The 21,021-nt window shown below is 45.9% G+C and overlaps 1 protein-coding gene and 1 long non-coding RNA gene across 2 annotated transcripts in view; one reads left to right on the top strand and one right to left on the bottom strand.

Moving 5' to 3' along the window:
• Nucleotides 1–11,971: 11,971 nt before the first annotated feature.
• Nucleotides 11,972–14,534, bottom strand: LOC149461785 (uncharacterized). The gene is made up of 2 exons (XR_016312766.1): nucleotides 13,254–14,534; nucleotides 11,972–12,235 (listed from the first exon to the last, which is right to left on the bottom strand). It is a non-coding gene; the product is annotated as an uncharacterized LOC149461785 (long non-coding RNA).
• BICRAL (BICRA like chromatin remodeling complex associated protein) overlaps nucleotides 12,364–21,021 on the top strand; it is an 80,148-nt gene continuing 71,490 nt past the window's right edge. The window contains exon 1 of the mRNA XM_089677824.1: nucleotides 12,364–12,581. The gene's annotated coding sequence lies outside the window, so the exon portion shown is untranslated. The remainder of the gene's footprint in view (nucleotides 12,582–21,021) is intronic.

Here is a 21,021-nt window from a genome sequence, read left to right as displayed (position 1 = left end):
CACATAACATGTAAACATTCACAGTGCAGGGAGGAAAAAGTATGTGAGGCCCTAGCTTAATGACTTCTCCTAGAGCTAACTGGAGCCAGGAGTGAGCCAACCTTGACTCCAATCAGTGTGATGATATTGGATGTGTTGCTGACAGCTGTCCTGCCCTGAAAAAACACACACCTGTTTTGGGTTTACTGGTTTCAAGAAGCACTGTCTGATATGAACCATGCCTCGCAGAAAAGAGCTCTCAGAAGACCTACGATCAAGAATTGTTGACTTGCATGAAGCTGGAAAGAGTTACAAAAGTATCTCCAAAAGCCTTGATGTTCACGTGTCCACGGTAAGACAGACTGTCTACAAATGGAGAAAGTTTAGCACTGTTGCTACTCTCCCTTGGCGTGGTCGTCCTGTAAAAATGACTGCAAGAGCACAGCGCAGAATGCTGCATGAGGTAAAGAAGAATCCCAGAGTGTCAGCTAAAGACCTACAGAAATCTCTGGCACATGCTAACATTTTTGTTGACACATCTACAATAAGGAAAACATTAAACAAGAATGGAGTACATGGGAGGACACCACGGAGGAAGCCATTGCTGTCCAAAAAGAATATTGCAGCTCGTTTGAAGTTTGCAAAAGAGCACCTGGATGTTCCACAGCACTACTGGCAGAATATACTGTGGACAGATGAAACCAAGATTGAGTTGTTTGGGAAGAACACACAACACTATGTGTGGAGAAAAAAAGGCACAGCACACCAACATCAAAACCTCATCCCCACTGTAAAACATGGCGGAGGGAGCATCATGGTTTGGGGTTGCTTTGCTGCCTCAGGGCCTGGATGGATTGTTGTCATTGATGGGAAAATGAATTCCAGAGTTTATCAAGACATTTTGCAGGAAAACGTATGACCATCTGTCCGCCAACTGAAGCTCCGCAGAGGATGGGTGATGCAACAGGATAATGACCCAAAGCATACAAGTAATTCAACAAAACAATGGCTGCAACAGCACTTAATATGCCTTCTGGAGTGGCCCAGTCAGAGTCCTGACCTCAACCCGATTGAAATGCTGTGGCATGACCTTAAGAGAGCGAATCACACCAGACATCCCAAGAATATTGCTACATTGAAAGAGTTTTGTGAAGAGGAGTGGTCCAAAATTACTCTAGATCGTTGTGCAGGTCTGATTTGCAACTACAGGAAACGTTTGGTTGAGGTTATTGCTGCCAAAGGAGGGTCAACCAGTTATTAAGTCCAAAGGTTCACATAATTTTCCTCCCTGCACTGTGAATGTTTACATATTATGTGCAATTAAACCATGGCAACATCTAATGTTTGTGTAGTATTATGTTCAGCAGACTGTGTTCTTCTATTGTTGTGACTTAGATGACGTTCAGAGCACATTTTATGCCCAATTCATGCAAAACTCCACGTAATCCCAAGGGGTTCACATACTTTTTCTTGCAACTGTATGTCCCATTCAAGTCTATGGGATGTTAGTGTGCAAACATGGAAAGCCCACCACTAGATTTTTAACAGCCAAACTACAGACAGGAGATGTTAGTGTGCAGGAGACCACAGCACTCAGAGAAATTAAGTAATGAGCAGCAAAGTGGGTGGTGTCACATGGAGGGAGCTGAAAAGGACACAGAGTGTTTTTTTTTTTTTGGAACAGCTAGGTGATGATTTCCTTTGGAGATCTTTACCATTTGCCTTGTCTGGAGCCACACAGCCTCTTACAAAATCTTTCCAGTGGTGGGCACAAGGAGAAAGTCACATACCCAAACATACTGTGTATTTTATAAGATGACAGGAGAGAGCAGGGAATATCAGCAGTGGAGGGGCTAAGCCAGGGGTGGGCAAACTTTTTGACTTGAGGGCCGCAATGGGCCGGACCAAGAGTAGATAGTAATTCATCCCCCATAGTAATTTATCCCCCATATAGTAATTCATCCCCCATAGTAATTCATCCCCCATAGTAATTCATCCCCCATAGTAATTAATCCCCCATATAGTAATTCATCCCCCATAGTAATTCATCCCCCATAGTAATTAATCCCCCATATAGTAATTCATCCCCCATAGTAATTCATCCCCCATATAGTAATTCATCCCCCATAGTAATTCATCCCCCATAGTAATTCATCCCCCATAGTAATTAATCCCCCATATAGTAATTCATCCCCCATAGTAATTCATCCCCCATATAGTAATTCATCCCCCATAGTAATTCATCCCCCATATAGTAATTCATCCCCCATAGTAATTCATCCCCCATAGTAATTCATCCCCCATATAGTAATTCATCCCCCATAGTAATTCATCCCCCATATAGTAATTCATCCCCCATATAGTAATTCATCCCCCATAGTAATTCATCCCCCCTATAGTAATTCATTCCCCATATTAATTCATCCCCCATATAGTATTTCATCCCCCACAGTACTATTCCCCCCCAAGTAGTAAGCCAAGTCCTCCCTGTGTCAATTCACTTACCTTTGCTCCGCGCGTTCCTCTCGCCGTGTTCCCACGCCATTCCGGTCTTCAGGGCAGACTGTGAGAGGAGCCTAGCTCCCTTCACGTTCGTCACGCTGCCCCGCCTACACACATCCTGACAGCCAATGTTTGCCTGCCCTGGCTGTGTTTTTTTTTAGCACGCTCCGCGGGCCGGATTAAAAGGTCCGCCGGGCCGTAGTTTGCCCATTGCTGGACTAAGCCATCAAGTGTACCCTTTACTTTACTGAGCAAAATACAGGGTCACATTAACCCCACCCAGCTTTTTAAAAGCATCTTTCTGGACCCTTTTACAAAAGTTCAAGTCACAACATTGTGGTGCATATTATGCATGTTGGAACTATTCATTTTGAATTGCATCCAAAGGTATCTTTAGTGCAGTGCATCCCAACACATGGCAGCACACTACTGTGCATTGTGGCGTGCTACGTCCAGGGGATAAAAACCAATGTAGGTATGATTTTCTGTCCAATCTCGTGTATTAACAGCCTTCTCAAAAAGAATGGGCTTCCCTAATGCAAGGTGTGCACATTAAAGCAAAACAGAGCAGACAGTGTGAACAGAGCCTTCAAATTTTGTTTCATGCGACAGGGACTAGTTCCTCTCTCTCAAAATTAATTAGATAGAGTAGAATTAAAGTGGTTCTAAAGGCTGAAGGTTTTATTTAGCTTCTTGCATTATATGCATGAAGGTAAAACATTCAGGCTACATTCACACTTCAGCGATTTTCTGCATGAGGCTTGTAGCTCTAAAGCATTCAACAAGCCAAATCCCATTCATTTCAATGTCCCCTGTCCACATATGAGCATTTTGTCGCCTGAAGCAAAACGTATGTTGCTCAAAAAAGTACATGAGCTTCTTTTTGGCAGATTACAAGTGTTTTTAGCCTCATAGACTTCAATTGAAACTCCTGAAACCGTGCGACTTGAGCGTTTTACAAGTGTTTCGGTGCACGTTTTCTGTTCAAACAGCTGCTCTACACCCCTAATTCCCTCCCCCTCTCCTTCCTCTAGAGCTTTCTATTGGCCAAACAAAAATGCCTGAAGCTGTAAAATGCTTGTAATACACTTCTAAACCACTTGTAACACACGTCTAAAAACTATCAAATAAAAACGCCAATAAATCGCTACAATCAGGTGTGAATGCAGCCTCAGTGTGCAGCTCCCCCGATACTTACCTGAGCCTGATAGCAATCCAGAGAAGCACCTGTCCCAGGTCTCTCCCCCTTCACTGGCTGATTGGCCCCTGCTACTGTCAATCACAGTCAGTGAGGAAGGAGAGTGGGGCAGGGCTGAGCTCTGTATGTCATATGGACGTACAGGGCCGGCTAGGGTGCGAGCACGCATGAGTGCCCCCAGAGCAAGCAGCTTGCTCTGGAGGCACGTGGCAGGGATGGAAGGGACAGGAGTGTGACATGTTTGTTATTTTAATTTAAAAAAAAAAGTGCTACAACCACTTTGTTTCAGTCCCTATGGTAAGTTGGTACTTTAGACGTTGGGATTGGTGTGGTAAAAAAGGAGGGGTGGGGTCTCAGGTACACTCCTCTGAATTGTAGACCCCCCCATATCTTACCTTGCAGCCAAATTGTCATTCCTTTCAACACAAAGCCAACTGAACCAACTTTTTTTTTTTGGTGCTGCATTTTATTAGGACTTGATTGTTGGAGAGAAGGACCCCACACTCCCATCTTCTTCAGGAGATGCGTGTGGATGTAGCAACAATACCCCTGCACCCCACTACTACAATGAAAATCTGGATTTTACAGCAATTCTGAGCAACTTCAGTTGTCAATTACTTGTACTTGGTCTTCATTCTCTTGTAAGCTTGTTCAACACCATCTTCCCACAGTACGGTCAGTTCCACAGCTTATGCTTGGTTGTTGTGGACCACAGGACCATGTCTGGCTCCAGTGTAGCCACAATGTCTGGAGGAAATGGAGGTTTTTTTGTTCCCCCCACCACCAAGTCTACATTTATTTTTCAGTCCCACTCAATCTGCAGGATACTTGTATCCTTGGATCATATTCCGCCCCACCTTTAGAACGATTTCCTTTCATTTCCTGTTGAATTTTCAGGACAGGAAGTGAATGAAAGTCTTCCCTGCAGGACAAAAAATTGATAGGGGGGTTTATCCTTTCTCTCTGGAGGTTGGTCTGTTGATACATTTCAGCATTTTTGGTGGTTTGCCTCTGTTCCCAGTTTAAAGTGGTTCTAAAACGAAGCCGGATCTAGCCTGTCTGATGTGGGGGTACATTCAAAAATGTCAGGGGGGCGGAGGATCGGAGGTCAGCGGGGAAGTGTACAGGGGACAGCAGGGCAGACAACAGGGGTCAGTAGTAGGTGGGGCAGAGTTCAGGGGTCGCTAGTAGGTGAGTCAAAGTTCAGAGGTCAGTAGTACCCACAAAAATATGATTACTTACTACATCAGTGACAGTCCCAGATACACATAAACCTCAGAATGAAAAATCATTTTTAAATATTTCCATCAAATATTCTTTTCTGTACAATTGTGGTAAAACACTGGGAGGGGCCTAAAACTTAACCCTAAATACAAAGTGCAGGAATCAGATGTATGTAATGTACATATTGCAAGTGCCAGGTGTCTGTATTTTCAGCAAGTACAGAAAATCCCTGTTGATCTTGCCAAAAAATGTTTTGTCCTTATTGTGATGGAACGTGGCGTCCGACCCCCGCCCTTCTTACCAACTTATGACCGAAGGACCAGCCAATCTCGCACTGCGCTGTCACTTGCATAACAACGCCACTCTCAGCTGCGCCCTGCACAAAGATTTTCCAGCTTGTGGGACTACAATCTATGTGCCAGCAGCCTGAGAGCGATTGTTACTGGGTTAGGTTAATTACGCAATTAACCTTTCACACTGCCACCACCACCTTTTTACAGAGAAGGTGGAAACTCACAAATCTTAGCAGTAACACTACGAAATTAGTATAAGTGTCTGTAATACACACTGTCACCACACACAGGTATATTCAGAGGATTATTATATACAGTAGCACTCTTCAAGAGACAAGGATTCTTTAGTTTGCATTAAAAGCTTTAGAGACAGTTTCAACACTTTTCAAAATAGGATTTATTACTAAAAAGGTCAAAATGGTGCAATTAAAATATTTACAGAAAAATATGTAACAAAGATATAAAGAGAGCAATAAAACAACGGAGAAATAAAAGAAAGGAGTTCAGAAGTCAGAATACTTGCAATGTCCTTGGTTTGAGCAGAGTCCAATTGTCTAAACAAAAAGGTTGCCTTGGCTCTCAAGTCCGTTAGATGTTTCCTGATTGATGTTAAACGAGAGCTGTCTTCTCCAGGCCTGTCAGTCTTTTTCTATCATATTAAAGGGCTGTTGCCTGAGAACAAATGACCAATCATCCAGTTTGGGGATGGGTGTTAGGCGGTAACCAAGGTTATGACCAAGCCGCCTTGCAATTTCATACTAAGTTTAATAACCTCCAATAGGTACAGGTAGCATCCTAGCAACTGGCAGATTAATATTCAGAATTATATTTCAAATGCAAGGATACCAAACACAGCGTACCCTTGTTACCCAGGAGGAAAGAGACTGCTTTCCTCTCTTGTAGGTACTAATATAGTGATGTAAGGTCTTGTGTGACTCATATTAAAATTATCTATCCAAATATATACCTAATATTATTGTGCCCAGTCCCTGCTGAACTTCATGAATGCTATGAAAAATGTCTCATGTGGAATGTACGTTTTATGGCACGCTCTAGCCCTAATTGCCTAACAGATAATGACTGACTGAGTTATTCTTTTACGATCGATGGGTAGAGGAAAGTGGTTTTCAAAGCAGACCCCTTGAACCAGACTAATTAGCAGTTTACAGCCCTGGAGCTTTATCTAGCTGTGTTTAGGATAAGAGGCCCTTTTGACCTCCGTTCAACTATAAATTCCATTCAAAAGGGAGGAGGGAGGACAGGAGAGAAAACTTGGCTGAGACTTAACAAGATGGCTGTCATGTACAGCATCCATGTCTCTATGCGTACAATCGTCACACTTATCACTTCCCAAAAGCTGAACTGTACGCATAATTCAATGTTACCTGTATAGAAGGGCAGGGCTCATGAGTGGGTAATGCACAGAGTGCAGAGGTCAGGAATATGTAGTGTAGAGAGTGCAGGGGTGTGCAGAGCACAAAATACATTGTCATCTATTTGTCTTTAAAGGGTCAGCAATTGCAGACAATTTTTCCTCTTTAGGACCAGTTCGCACCATTATTATTATTATTATACAGTATTTATAAAGCGCCAATAGTTCGCTCAGCGCTGTACATTACAAAGGGGGACAGAACATCTGACAGAACAATAACAATACAATGCAAAACATGTTACAATCTAGGAGGGAGGGGATGGTGGCACAGGAGGAGAAAGCTGTGGGGGATGGAGTGGTAGGAAGAGTGGAGGAGGGCGGCAAGTTAGCAGGGGGTGGGGTAGGCTTCCCTGAAGAGGTGGGTTTTCAGGGTGCGCCTAAAGGAGAGGAGAGTAGGTGATAATCAAATGGGTTGGGGCAGGGAGATCCAGAGGATGGGTGACACCCTGGAGAAGTCCTGGAGGCGGGCATGGGAGGAAGAGACCAGGGAACTAGAGAGAAGGAGGTCTTGTGAGGAGCGGAGTGTGCCTGCTGGGTGGTACTTGGATATTAGGTCGGTGATGTAGTTCGGGGCAGTATGGTGGACAGCTTTGTACGTCAGTGTTAGGATTTTGAATTTAATCCGTTGCGCAATCGGAAGCCAGTGGAGGGATTGGCAGAGGGGGGTGGCGGAAACGGAGCGCAGCGTGAATCACACAGGAAAGTGCTGTGCATATCTTTGTGATTTACATGTGACCCAGGTACACTGCAATTTCAGTCCAATTATTTGAATGGCCTGAAATCGCACTGGACCGCAGCAAACATAGTGAATTAAATATTTGATAAAAACACACAGTAACTGGATTGCATGGTAATAATGTACCGTGTGATCCAGTGCAGGCAAATGCACTGTTGGTGACCTGTGCTTGGGGTGTTGTTATGTTAACACTGACACCCGCTGCACAACGCAACTGCAGTGTGGGAAGAGCGCGCAGAACCTGGGTTTCCCACACTGCACACAGGTGTGAACTGGCCCTTAACCTCCCCGGCGGTCTGATTCTTTCCGATTTTTTGTGCTGAAAGCAGTACCATTTTTTTGCATGGAAATATGTAGTTTTTTATTGTAGGCTGTAATTTTTAGAAATAACTCACTGAAATCTGTCTGAACAAGAGTCTAGTAAACATTCCGGATATGATAAAACTTGAAACACGAAATCATAAATTATAATTTAATAAATAATCATAAAAAATAATAATATAATAATAATACATTTAATTCAATAATATAATCAAACCAAAAATACTGAAATTTGAAATACAGAAGCAAATTCACACATCGCTGAGCAAAGCCGCAAAATCGTTTTCAGTGTCTGATGACGAATTTCCCCACGAATCATTATCACTCAATTCTGCAAGTGGTTCTGATTTACTATCGCTGTTCTAAAAACGCTTTTGACGTAAAGGGACGCTTTTTGGACGCCATGGACTTTTCTAAGTTTCCAGGCAGAAAGAACAGTCAAAATGCAGGCAGGGCACAGGACAAAGCACTAAGGACAAATATACATGTGAAATGCATTGAAACAGCAATGACAGCAAAAATTAAGTTTTTTTAAAATTCCGGCGCCCGTACGTCCCGACGTCACAGGGACCAGAACACAGAAGCCGGATGCCGGCATCGGCCGGAGGAGATGGCCGGGGACGCTGCAGGGGACACATCGCGGGAGCGAAGGACAAGGTAAGTGCTGCAGGGACCCCCAGAGCAGCGCCGCATGGTAAGCCCGAGTGTAGCTCGGGGTTACCGCTCTTGGTATTGAATTTTACCCCGAGCTACACTCGGGAATACCGCTCAGGAGGTTAAAGCTTTATTTACAGTCAGCCAGTGGGTGATAAAAATGGGTGGCTGAGCTGCATTTTCCCGGCACTCTGGCCTCCCACCTAAAGTCTAAAATACAGCTGAAGGAGACTTTTCAAATGCTGCAGCAAATACAAGGTGGCATTGTTGGGTTTCACAGGTAACATCGCCTACAAAACTAGTCATTCAAATAGGGCCGCGCTGCAACTGTGAACAAAAACTCTTGGCCTGCAGTTGCGGCGCATTACCCCTATTATAAACTGCCGTTTGGTAAAAAACAAAACAACACATACACACACACACAGGCATTCAGGATGTGGCAGGATCGCCTCCTGAATGCCAGACCTTGGCTACGTAGCCACACTCTAAAAAGCAATCCACTGTAGATTGCTTTTCAGAGCATTGGTTAGTTTGAATCTAGCCTAATAACAGTCATTGTAATGCCCCCTACTGTATATTGCTGTCCTTTTAACATGGTGACACGGTAAGCTTACTCCTCGTGCTGCACAGGTCTAAGGTTACTTTCATCCTGTTAAAAGGACAGCAATATAGGTGGCATTACAATGTCTGTTAAAGGGGGGGGGGGGCACAGGCAATGTATTCCACTGGCTCTTCTAGCAGTTTCCCATTTATTTACTGCTCAGGCAAAACACTCTTTTGCCCGCTTCTCTCTCCCTCAATCACTGCTGCAGCTTGCAGAGCTGATCCACCAACACAGGAAGCCCAAGGCATAACTTGCTTACAGTGATTGACAGCACACCTTGTGTACCCATTGGCTCAGGGGGTAGTGGGAGGCAGTGCAGCCCACCTCCTGCTGCCTCCTCAGCCAATGGGTAGCTAATGCCCTCTTCTCTCCGAAGTCCCTCCCTCTTGACATCACCCGGGATCTTCCGAGTCCCAGCCCGGTCGGGTAGCTTACTTTTGTGGGCAGGCAAGGATGACAGCTATTATATTGAGAACAATCTCATATTAAAGGAGGGGAGTGGCAACCCTTATGTACAGCCTCCCTACAGCACCCTCCCACAAACAAGACTAAGGCGGGAGAGGGGACTGATGGCTGTGGGAGGGCGCACCTGAAATCTGGGACCCCAGCACCCCCTAGATCCGGCCATGTTCTAAAAACTTAGGCTTTTTCTACCTTCGTGCATTCTATGTATTTAGATAAAAAAAATTCCGTGTGCAGCCCTCCCTTACCTGAGCCCGATCTCGATCCAACAATGTGCACAAGGGCAGCGGCTCTCTCCGTCCTCACTGGCTCAGAGACAGCTGCAGGAGCCATTGTCTCCCACTGCTCTCAATCACAGCCAGTGAGGAGGAAGCAGAGGTAAGGGCCGAGCTGTGCTCTGTGTGTCAATGAACACACAGAGCAAACACCTATGAGTGCCCCCATAGCAAGTGGCTTGCTCTGGGGGCATTCAGCAGGAGGGAGGAGCTAGGAGCACTGGCAGGAGACCCGAGAAGAGGATGAGAGCTGCTCTGTGCAAAACCATTGCACAAAATAGGTAAGTATGACGTTTGTTATTTTATTTATTTATTTTTTACCTTTAGTATCACTTTAACCACTTGCCCTCCTGAGGATTTACCCCCCTTCCTGACCAGGCCATGTTTTGCGTTACTTTAACTGACAATTGCGCAGTCATGCAACGCTGCACCGAAATGAAATTTACATCTTCTTTTTCCCATAGATTGGGCTTTCTTTTGGTGGTATTTGATTGCCTGTGCGTTTTTTATTTTTGCACTATAAAAAAAAAAAAAGACAGACAATTTTGAGAAAAAAAACAATATTTTTGACATTTTGCATTAAACATGTCCAGTAAAAAAATTTGAAAACTCAAATTGTTACATAAATTTATGCCAAAATGTATTCTGCTCCATGTCGTTGCGAAAAAAAAATCCCAATACATGTAAATTAATTGGTTTACGTGAAAGTTATAGCGTTTACAAATGGCGGTAGATATAGTCACTGCTGCTGACAGCTTGTAGTCCTCAATGAACTAAGAGCGCGCTGGTGAGCGCTCTCGTAGTTCATTGATCTTCCTGCTCTCAAGTAACTGCCTGCCTGTGGCAGAGGTATGCGCAGACACCTATCCTGAGAGCCTGCAGGAGCCTGACATTGCACTTGCGATCTGCTGAACGTGGGTGCAATGCTCTGCATGTGTCTTAGAAAAAAAAATAATAAATGCACATTTTTTACAACTATGTTCTCTGCGAGAGAACATTTCTGGTGGTTCGCCCCTGTTCCAAGATTAACTCTAGCTGTCTGAAATATTTGCATATATGAAACTTCACAACGTTTCTGCGATGCTCATAAGGCAACCAAAAAAAAATATGATCATTCTTGACATGTGCACAACAAAAAAATCTGTTTTGTTTCGAATTGATTCGTTAAGATACTAATTTTGTTTCGTTGCAATCCTAAATAAATTCTTTTTATTTAGTTTTGTTTATTCAATTTCGATCGGATTCAAATTTTTTCCAATGGACTTGAATCAAAAATTCTTCTCTAAACTATTTTTTTCTATTCTATTCTTTTATATTCTGTTCTAACCCTAATCTTTTTGAGTCTATTTCATTCTATTTTTTTCTAAAACGAAATTTTATATTATTATTATTTTATATTATTAATGCTATTATTTTCTATTCTATTGTATTCTATATACTCTACTCTTTTATTTTCTATTCTACTTTATTCTATTCTTTTATTTTCTACTTTGTTCTATACTATTCTATTCGAAATTCAAAAGACAGCTATATTCCACTCCCTCATCATATCACGACTCGACTACTGCAACTCCCTCCTCACTGGCCTGCCTCGCCGCTGGCTATCCCCGCGTCAGTCGATCCTGAATACGGCTGCCAGACTCATTCACCTTTCCAACCGCTCCATCTCCGCCACCCACCTCTGCCAATCCCTCCACTGGCTTCCGATTGCGCAACGGATCAAATTCAAAATCCTAACACTGACGTACAAAGCCGTCCACCATACTGCCCCGAACTACATCACTGACCTAATATCCAAGTACCACCCAGCACGCACACTCCACTCCTCACAAGACCTCCTTCTCTCTAGTTCCCTGGTCTCCTCCTCCCATGCCTGCCTCCAGGACTTCTCCAGGGTGTCACCCATCTTCTGGAACTCCCTGCCCCAACCCATCAGATTATCACCTACTCTCCTCTCCTTTAGGCGCACCCCGAAAACCCATCTCTTCAGGGAAGCCTACCCCACCCCCTGCTAACTTGCCGACCTCCTCCACTCTTCCTACCACTCCATCCCCCACAGCTATCTCCTCCTGTGCCACCATCCCCTCCCTCCTAGATTGTAAGCTCGAAAGAGCAGGGCCCTCGATCCCCTCATGTTTTGCATTGTATTGGTATTGTTCTGTCACATGTTCTGTCCCCCTTTGTAATGTACAGCGCTGAGCGAACTATTGGCGCTTTATAAATACTGTATAATAATAATATTCTAAAACTAATACACACAGTCTTTGAAGGAAATCAGCAAAAGTCAGCAACATGTTCATAGTACGAACTTTATTTTGTTTTTTGACCGAATTTAGATTCAGAAGGAAACAAACCGCACATGTCCAATTCTCAAATGAAATATTGAAAATACTAACAGAAAGAAAAAAAAATATGCAGAAAAAGACAATTCACAAAACAGATTATTTCTCTGCCCTGGCTCAGATGACCGATTTACCCCAAACAGAATATCATCGTGGAGTTACCCTTTAAAGCTCCATGACTCCTTGTAAAGTTTCTACTTCTACCACATCAATCTAGGAAAGAAAAAAATGAAAAGATAAAATTAAAAAAAAAGTAGGAAACAGACTAATCTTACCCACACGATAAAGAATCAAAGCGTAAAATATGCAAAACTATACAAATATATTGTTATCGCATTGTTTTTCTTTTTTTTTTTTTTTTTTTTTTTGCATGTGTGAGTGTGTGTGTGTGCGTGTGTCCCCTCTCTCTGCGTGTGTGCGCTCTCTCTCTCTCTCTCTCTCTGTCTGCTCCTTGTGGCTGAGCGAGGTTCATGTTGCTCTCTCTCTTTCTCTCTACACTGCCAGCCCCTGATGTGATGGCGAAGAAACCCCGTTGACAAGGCACTGCTTTTTCATGACGGTGAGTTTCCCTTTGAGTGTATTATAATTTTGTGATAAAAATTTCAAGGAAAAAAAAAAACACACAACCTCCTTCCTCCCTTCCTTCGGGGAGGGAGAAAAAAAAAAAAGAGACGGGGAAATCTATCTCCAGACAGACAAGGAGAAAAAAAAAAAGAAGAGCAAATAATATTAATAAAAAAAAAAATACAGTGGCCAAAAAGGCAGCAGATTAGGTTTCAGCCTAAAGAGCGATTGGCTAGCGTCTTATATCCCCCCTTCTCTCTTTTTTTTTTAATTTGGCAGATATAAAACAGGGAAAGAATAAAATATTTATGTTTCTATATTTCCTTGTGCAAGTAGGGGGGGGAGGGGGGGTGGATGATGATTATCATCCTGGGGGGAGGGGAAGGCTTGTTTTCTAGCTGGAGGTGGAAAGAAAGTAGCCAAAAAAGGTGACAGTGTAACAAGGGAGGGGTAGTTTGTGGGTTTTTTTTTTCTTCTCGATGCAAATTGAAGAAGGGGGGAAAGAGAAACTCTTCTTTCAATGACTCATTGATTTGAGCCGGTTTAAAATTAGTTTTTCTCTCTCTCCTTTTTTTTTTTTTTTCCTCCCACCTCCCCCCCCCTCCTCCCATCCCTGGATCTCCACCATAAGAGGGGGGAAAAATAGAAAAAGAAAAATAATCTTTACCAATCCCCTCCCCCTTCTTTTTCCTCTCTCCTGTTACTGGCGTTAAGCTGCATCGCCGGTTTTTTTTTTTTATTTGGCGGTTGTCTATAGAGCTGTGGAGACAAATGGACGGCTCTTCTTCGGGGGACCGACGTCGGCTGTCGTCTTCCTAGCTCCTCCAGCCCCGGGCCTGCCTCATGGAAGAACCACCGGCGGGGCCGGGCTCCTCGCGCCTCTCCGCTCCTATTTATTTCCTGTTTCGGTGGAGGACGGAGTCGCACTTTTCCCTCTCAAGCTCGGCCTGAAGGGACTGAAAGACGACGTCCCCGGCGTGCTGGATGGTTCACCTCAAGCTCTCGTTCGGTGGAGACGTTATTATTTTTTTTCACCCTTTTGTGGGAGTACGGCGGAGGCGCCCGGTGATGGAGAAACAGTCGGTCCCGGAGGGGGAAAGGCGCTGAGGGGTCCGGCCGAGCGAGAGCGCGCCTTCTCCGTAGCGACCTTCCACCCGCCTTCTCCTCACACTCCATCCGACCGCTGCATCCCATCTCCTCACATTTGTTCCCGCGCGCTACACTCCTATCTCTTTACTGTCTATTCCCGCGTTACATTGTATCTCCTCAGACGTTTCCCGTGTATCTCCTCAGACGTTTCCCGTGTATCTCCTCAGACGTTTTCCGCGCCACATTGTTTCTCCTCACATTCTATCCGCGAGCCCCGTCCTCTCAGCACCGGGCTATCCGCGCGCCCTGTCCTCTCAGCACCGTCCTCTCCGCGCGCCACTCTCCGCTCACCTTCTACTGCCCGCTCCTTTGTATCTCCTCACACCCCGCTCCCGCGCCGCCTCCTGTCTCCAGCATTCCAGCGCCGTTCCCCTTCCACCTTGTTTTTTTTTCGGCGGTCAATTATCGTTCGATTTTTTTTTTTTTAAATCATGGCGACGTTGTATTTGTATAATGTTACCGACTGCTATTGCCTTGTCGGTGGTCTGAGAATTTGCATAGGGGAACTGTGTTTTTGAGAGGCTTTTATCAAGGATTTGCGGGTTTTCTGACGTAATTTGCGGATTAAATTGCGTTTCTGCGGAATTCTAGTGAGGTGTTGGAGGAGGGAGGGAAGATGGCGGCGGCCGTTGGCGGAGGGCCAGGGGAGATGGCGCACTTCACACGGCGGCCATTAGAGCCCGGGACTGACTGAGCTCTCCTCATTCCTCTGCAGGGGGATGGACTGCCAGTTGTGCTCAGCACTGTGTGTTACCTCATGTTGGCATGTATTAAAGCTGCTTTGTTACTTGTATCTAGTCAGCTGTGTTATTATGTTTTGGCCATAGGTTGTGTACAATGTTTATGTTGTATAATGTAGCTGGCAGGACTCCGGAGTCCAGGGAAGGGGAGGCTGGAGCTGGGAGTCTATGGCAGGGGCTGGGAGACTGGGGCTGGGGAGCTTGAAGACTATGGCTGGAGCCAGGAGTCTGTGGCTGGGAGTCCATAGCAGGGGCTGGAGCCTAGAGCTGGAAGTCTGCGGCTGGGAGTCTATGGCTAGAGCCACGAGTGTGTGGCTGGGAGACTATGGTAGGGGCTGGAGCCTAGAGCCAGGAGTCTATGGCAGGGGCTGGAGCCTAGAGCTGGAAGTCTGCGGCTGGGAGTCTATGGCTGGAGCCTGGAGTCTGTGGCAGGGGCTAGAGCCACGAGTGTGTGGCTGGGAGACTATGGTAGGGGCTGGAGCCTAGAGCCGGGAGTCTATGGCAGGGGGTAGAGCCGGGAGTCTGTGGCTGGGAGTCTATGGCAGGGGCTGGAGCCTAGAACCAGGAGTCTATGGCAGGGGCTAGAGCCGGGAGTCTGTGGCTGGGAGTCTATGGCAGGGGCTGGAGCCTAGAGCTGGAAGTCTGCGGCTGGGAGTCTATGGCTGGAGCCTAGAGCCGGGAGTCTATGGCAGGGGCTAGAGCCACGAGTGTATGGCTGGGAGACTATGGTAGGGGCTAGAGCCGGGAGTCTGTGGTTGGGAGTCTATGGCAGGGGCTGGAGCCTAGAACCAGGAGTCTATGGCAGGGGCTAGAGCCGGGAGTCTGTGGCTGGGAGTCTATGGCAGGGGCTGGAGCCTAGAACCAGGAGTCTATGGCAGGGGCTAGAGCCGGGAGTCTGTGGCTGGGAGTCTATGGCAGGGGCTGAAGCCTAGAACCAGGAGTCTATGGCAGGGGCTAGAGTCGGGAGTCTGTGGCTGGGTGTCTATGGCAGGGGCTAGAGCCAGGAGTCTATGGCAGGGGCTAGAGCCGGGAGTCTGTGGCTGGGAGTCTATGGCAGGGGCTGGAGCCTAGAACCAGGAGTCTATGGCAGGGGCTAGAGTCGGGAGTCTGTGGCTGGGTGTCTATGGCAGGGGCTGGAGCCTAGAGCCGGAAGGCTGGAGCTTAGACATGGGAGTCTATGGCAGGAGCCTAGAGCCGGAAGGCTGGAGCCTAGAGCTTGGGAGTCTATGGCTGGAGCCTAGAGCTTGGGAGTCTATGGCTGGAGCCTAGAGCTTGGGAGTCTATGGCTGGAGCCTAGAGCTTGGGAGTCTATGGCTGGAGCCTAGAGCTTGGGAGTCTATGGCTGGGCCTAGAGCTTGGGAGTCTATGGCTGGGGCTGGAGCCTAGAGCTGGGAGTCTATGGCTGGCACTGAAGCCTAGAGCTGGGATACTGGGGCTGAAGTCGAGCTGGAGCCTAGAGGTGGGAGTCTGGGTCTGGAGCCTAGAACTGGGGGGCTGGAGCTTAGAGCTGGGAGGCTGGGGTTGGCAGTCTCTGGCTGGAGCCTAGAACTGGGAGTCGGGCTGGAGCTAGAGTTGGGAATCTATGGATGGAGATGGGAATCTATGGCTGAGGCTGGAGTCTAGAGCTAGGAGTCTGTGGCTGGAGCTAGATCTGGGAGTCTATGGCTGGGAGTCTGGCTGGGGCTGGAGCCTAGAGCTGGGCACACTTCTGTCACACATTACTCCTATCACACTTAGCACCCTGAAGGGGTCTATTATAATTATTATGTTTTATATGTATATTATGTGATGATTATTATACAGGATCTCTGTAGCTCGGACAGTTGGTGATGTATGTACCATAGAATGCTGAGTTACTGAAGGAGCTGATAACATTTGTCTCTTCAGTACAGTTCTTATAATCGGTGTATTCCCTCTGCACATGGTTGGGTAATCAAAGTGAATAGTTAAGTCATTGTGTGAGTATTCTCATCTCCTTTAGTAAATCAGCCTCATGTTATTGGGGACTGGAAGAGGTGGTATAATTCTTGTTCTGTTTCATATGTATCTCATAACAGAGGTGTCATCCATTCCAATGGGCAACAAATATAACAGAGTGAAGATTAAACCTGGGTGGCTAAACTTTTAATGTAAAGAAAAAAGAAAAAAATGCACTTTAATAAAAATATAAGGAAGAAGAAAATGGTATAATTAATGGGCAGACTAAGACTGACGTTTGGGGTTGCTGGCAATGCTCTGCGGTGTTGTGTAAAGCTCTGCTATTTTACACACATTTGGGGATCCCAATCTATATGTACAGTTGGGTTGAAGTGTAAGAGTGGTGTCAGTGGGTTCTTGCTCTTTTCTTTTTGTAACTGGATCCTGTACCATACTGAGAACATTCTTCCTTTTTTCACCTATTTATTGTACAATGAGATGCCTGAAATTCCTTGCTAACTGTTGGACTTGTACAGGCAGAATATCCGTGCTTGGTGCTGGCCTTTAGCTCTCTTTTGATAGCAGTAGTATGATGTATGTGCTGACTTGAGAGAGATTTGAACAGTCAAAACCTAAACCGTGTGACATGAAATTGAGGATTTGAACAGGGACAAGCCCAGGAAATGTGTACAAGGCTCACTGGGGTTGAGTTACTAAATCTGGAGAGTGCAAAATCTGGTGCAGTTCTGCATACAGACCAGTCAGCTTACAAGTTTTATTGTCAAAGCTTACTTGAACAAGCCGATTGGCTATCATCCAGAGCTGCATCAGATTTTACACTCTCCAGATTTAGTAAATCAACCCCAAAGTGTGATATTTACAAGTGTTTCCCAACAGGGGGTATGCTATAATTCAGTCATAGCCACAGGCTACTCAGCCAGGCCATACAGTGTCTTTCATTTCTATGGTGTGAGTAGCCTGGCCAACAGGCGACATTGGTTATGTGTTGGCCTGCCTACCCACTTAATGGAAGCTCATGTCGCTGTGTGGCCTAGATGCCTGCTTTTTGGCAACCAATGGTGCTGGGTGGCAGGTAAGAGATGAGTGAAGAGGAAGGGAGTGGGGCAGAAAAAGAGACCACACTTGAGTGAGAGTATAGAGGAGTAATACACACATTGAGGAGGGAGTAAGAGGTGCAAAGGCTGGAGGTCACACGTTAGAGGGGGGAATGGTGCTTGGCAATAATGCAGCACCCCACTACAGATGTCAGTGTCCTTCAGACCAGATTCACCATACTGCTAATCATATTGGGGAAGATCAAGGGTGGACATTACAGAACATGATACTGCTGTAGAGGATCCAGGATCTTTGTATAATGACGTGTCTGAATAGCAGTAGTGGTTGGAAATTACCCAAGACTCTACTGCCCTGGCACCTCCATCAGAGGTGCCCATGAGCAGCTCTGAGGAAAGGGACTTGTCCCCGAAACGCATCCGACTCCTGACTGCACTGACAGTCGGAACACCTTGCCCGCTGTTGTGGCCATCTCCATTATGTAAAAGCTTTTTATACATGCTTTGTGAGTATGCATTTGTCTTTTATATCATTGAATAAATATTGGATAATGCACTAGGTGTGTGCACCACCTGTCTGCTCATTTTCCAGTGGTTGATTCCCCCGTCTGAGGGGGGCTGCACCCTTGAAGCATTATCTTTAGGCCACCACTGTCCTGGTCCCCTTGGATTCCCTTTCGCAATTCATTTCCTGGAGCGCTGGAGAGTACACACGATATCCACCTCCATCAGAAGTTGAATGTTGATAATAGTTCATGTCAAATTGCAGTTTACACCTAGCTAGCCTCAAAGTGTTACTAAACCCTGGACTGTGCATCCACTATATCTGGTCTCCCCGGACCCTGCATTCACTATATCTGGTCTCCCCGGACCCTGCATTCACTATATCCGGTCTCCCCAGACCCTGCATTCACTATATCTGGTCTCCCCGGACCCTGCATCCACTATATCTGGTCTCCCCGGACCCTGCATTCACTATATCTGGTCTCCCCGGACCCTGCATTCACTATATCTGGTCTCCCCGGACCCTGCATCTACTATATCTGGTCTCCCCGGACCCTGCATCTACTATATCTGGTCTCCCCGGACCCTGCATCTACTATATCTGGTCTCCCCGGACCCTGCATCTACTATATCTGGTCTCTCCGGACCCTGCATCTACTATATCTGGTCTCCCCGGACCCTGCATCTACTATATCTGGTCTCCCCGGACCCTGCATCTACTATATCTGGTCTCCCCGGACCCTGCATCCATTATATCTGGTCTCCCCGGACCCTTCATTCACTATATCTGGTCTCCCCAGACCCTGCATTCACTATATCTGGTCTCCCAGGACCCTTCATTCACTATATCTGGTCTCCCCGGACCCTGCATCCATTATATCCGGTCTCCCCGGACCCTGCATTCACTATATCCGGTCTCCCGAGACCCTCCATTCACTATATCTGGTCTCCCAGGACCCTCCATTCACTATATCTGGTCTCCCACAACACAAAGAACATGGAAATTCTATTATTTTAGTAAATATAAACTGCTAAATACCTTTTCTCATCAGCAGATAGAACAGTCTTGTGACTTCTATCAGTGTCCAGTCCAGCACTGCTTAAAGCCTGCAGGAGGAGTTTTCTTTCTGCTCTAGGAGGATACAAAACCCCTGACCTCTGTCTGACCAGTGCTGATTGGCCTTGTGCTGATCACATGCACTCTCCCAAGAAAATAACCTCTAGCAATACACCAAATTGAGCATGTGCAAAATGTCTATGGTTCAGTCTGTTTTATCAGGAAATAAGAGGTGGTCACTTGAAAAAGGGGAAGAACAGAGAAGAAAGGATCAAACAATCTTTTTACAGAAGATTAACCCCTTAGGTTGCACAGTGAGAATAACTAACATGCTTACTGCATATACAGACTGATTGTACTGTTGTGGGTTTAATAACACTTTAAAAAACTGTGCCGTCCCCCTCCTAACAACTATGCTAACTAATCTGTGTACAAAAGATGTATATACTTATTTTCAGGCTGCTTTGATCTGCTCACATGATCCAGCCCCGCTACGTCAGCCAGTGTTGCTTAGGGGGAGAGGAGAGACCACCTGCAACAGGTAGGCTATTGAAGCCTATGGATAATGTGACTGCTTCTGGCTTTACTAGCTGTTGTTGGAGCACCCTCTCCCCTGCAGCTGCTGCTGACTGACACAGGGGAGATCATGTGACCTGGCTGGAGCAGCCTGAAGATAGGTAAATATGGACATCTTTCTTACGCAGGTTAGTTAGCACAGGTGTTAGGAGGGGACAGTTTTTAGCCTAGTTAGATGTAAGCTGGAATTCCACTTTAACCGCCTCCTGCCCGCCATATAAGGAAATGACGGGCAAGACATCATACGGCATCCTCCCACTCTAACCGCGCGTGCGTGGCTCCGGGGGCGCGCAGCGTGTCAATCGGTGGTGCGCTATGTCTGTACACTGATCATCAGGGCACAGTTGATCAGTGTAGCTCCAGCAGTGCCAGCTGTCAGTGCTACATCAATGCTACATATCAGTGCCTACCAGTGCACATCAATGCCACATATCAGTGCCCATCTATCAGTGCCATATATGAGTGCTGCCTTTCAGTGCCCATCAGTGATGCCTGTCAATGCCCATCAGTGCCTCCTCATCAGTGCCACCTATCAGTGCCCATGACTGCAGCCTCATTAGTGCACATCAGTGACGGAGAAAAATCACTTATTTACAACATTTTATAACAAAAACTAAGAAAAAACTTTTTTTTTTCAAACTTTTCAGTTGTTTTTGGTTTGTTTAGCAAAAAGAAAAACCCAGAGGTGATTAAATACTACCAAAAGAAAGCTCTATCTGTCTCAAAAAATTATAAAAATTTCATATGGGTACAGTGTTGCATGACCGCGCAATTGTCAGTCAAAGTGTGACAGCGCTGAAAGCTGAAAATTGGCCTGGGCAGGAAGGGGGTATAAGTGCCCTGTAGGCTAGTGGGTAAGGTTTGAAGAATAGACTATTATAGGTTTTCTTGAACCCCACTACTCAGAAGAACACAGTCTGTTATTATAATGACAATTGTCTGACTGTCATATTGCCCCTGTGGCTTCAGCACTTTTGTGCTGTAACCTGAAACCAGTATACCTGGCAGATCAGACGTTCAGTATACACTACTTGTGTGTTTGGTGCTGATCAGGGATCTGGAAAGTATTACCACAGATCTAGGCAACTAGGATTTTTAAAGGTCAGCAGTGGCAAACCTCCAAAAGGCTTTCCTTTACAGTGTCCTGCTGGGGCAGATTGAGGGCCCTTTTGCACCTGCTGAGATATGGAAGTCCACCTTCTGGGAATGCAGAAGGATGTCGGTGGTTTGAGTCAATAGTTTGGGTCTTGTCCCTAGAACAAGCATGCAGCAAGATAAGCCAATGCTTCAGATCTGTTTTCTTGTGGTGGGCCAGGCAGTCGGGAAATACTGAAGCCATTGCAAGCAGACAACTTTAAAATAGTTGTAAACCTTTTTGTATACCCAGTGAAGTGTCTAGTCTCAGGTAATACATAGAGA

This window comes from Staurois parvus, unplaced genomic scaffold, assembly GCF_062004578.1.
Source record: "Staurois parvus isolate SC_StPar_1 unplaced genomic scaffold, SC_StPar_1.0 ptg000192l, whole genome shotgun sequence".
In the NCBI taxonomy this organism is placed as follows: domain Eukaryota; kingdom Metazoa; phylum Chordata; class Amphibia; order Anura; family Ranidae; genus Staurois; species Staurois parvus.
Note: the sequence above shows the minus strand (reverse complement) of the source record. Positions and strands in the feature narration are given on the sequence as shown.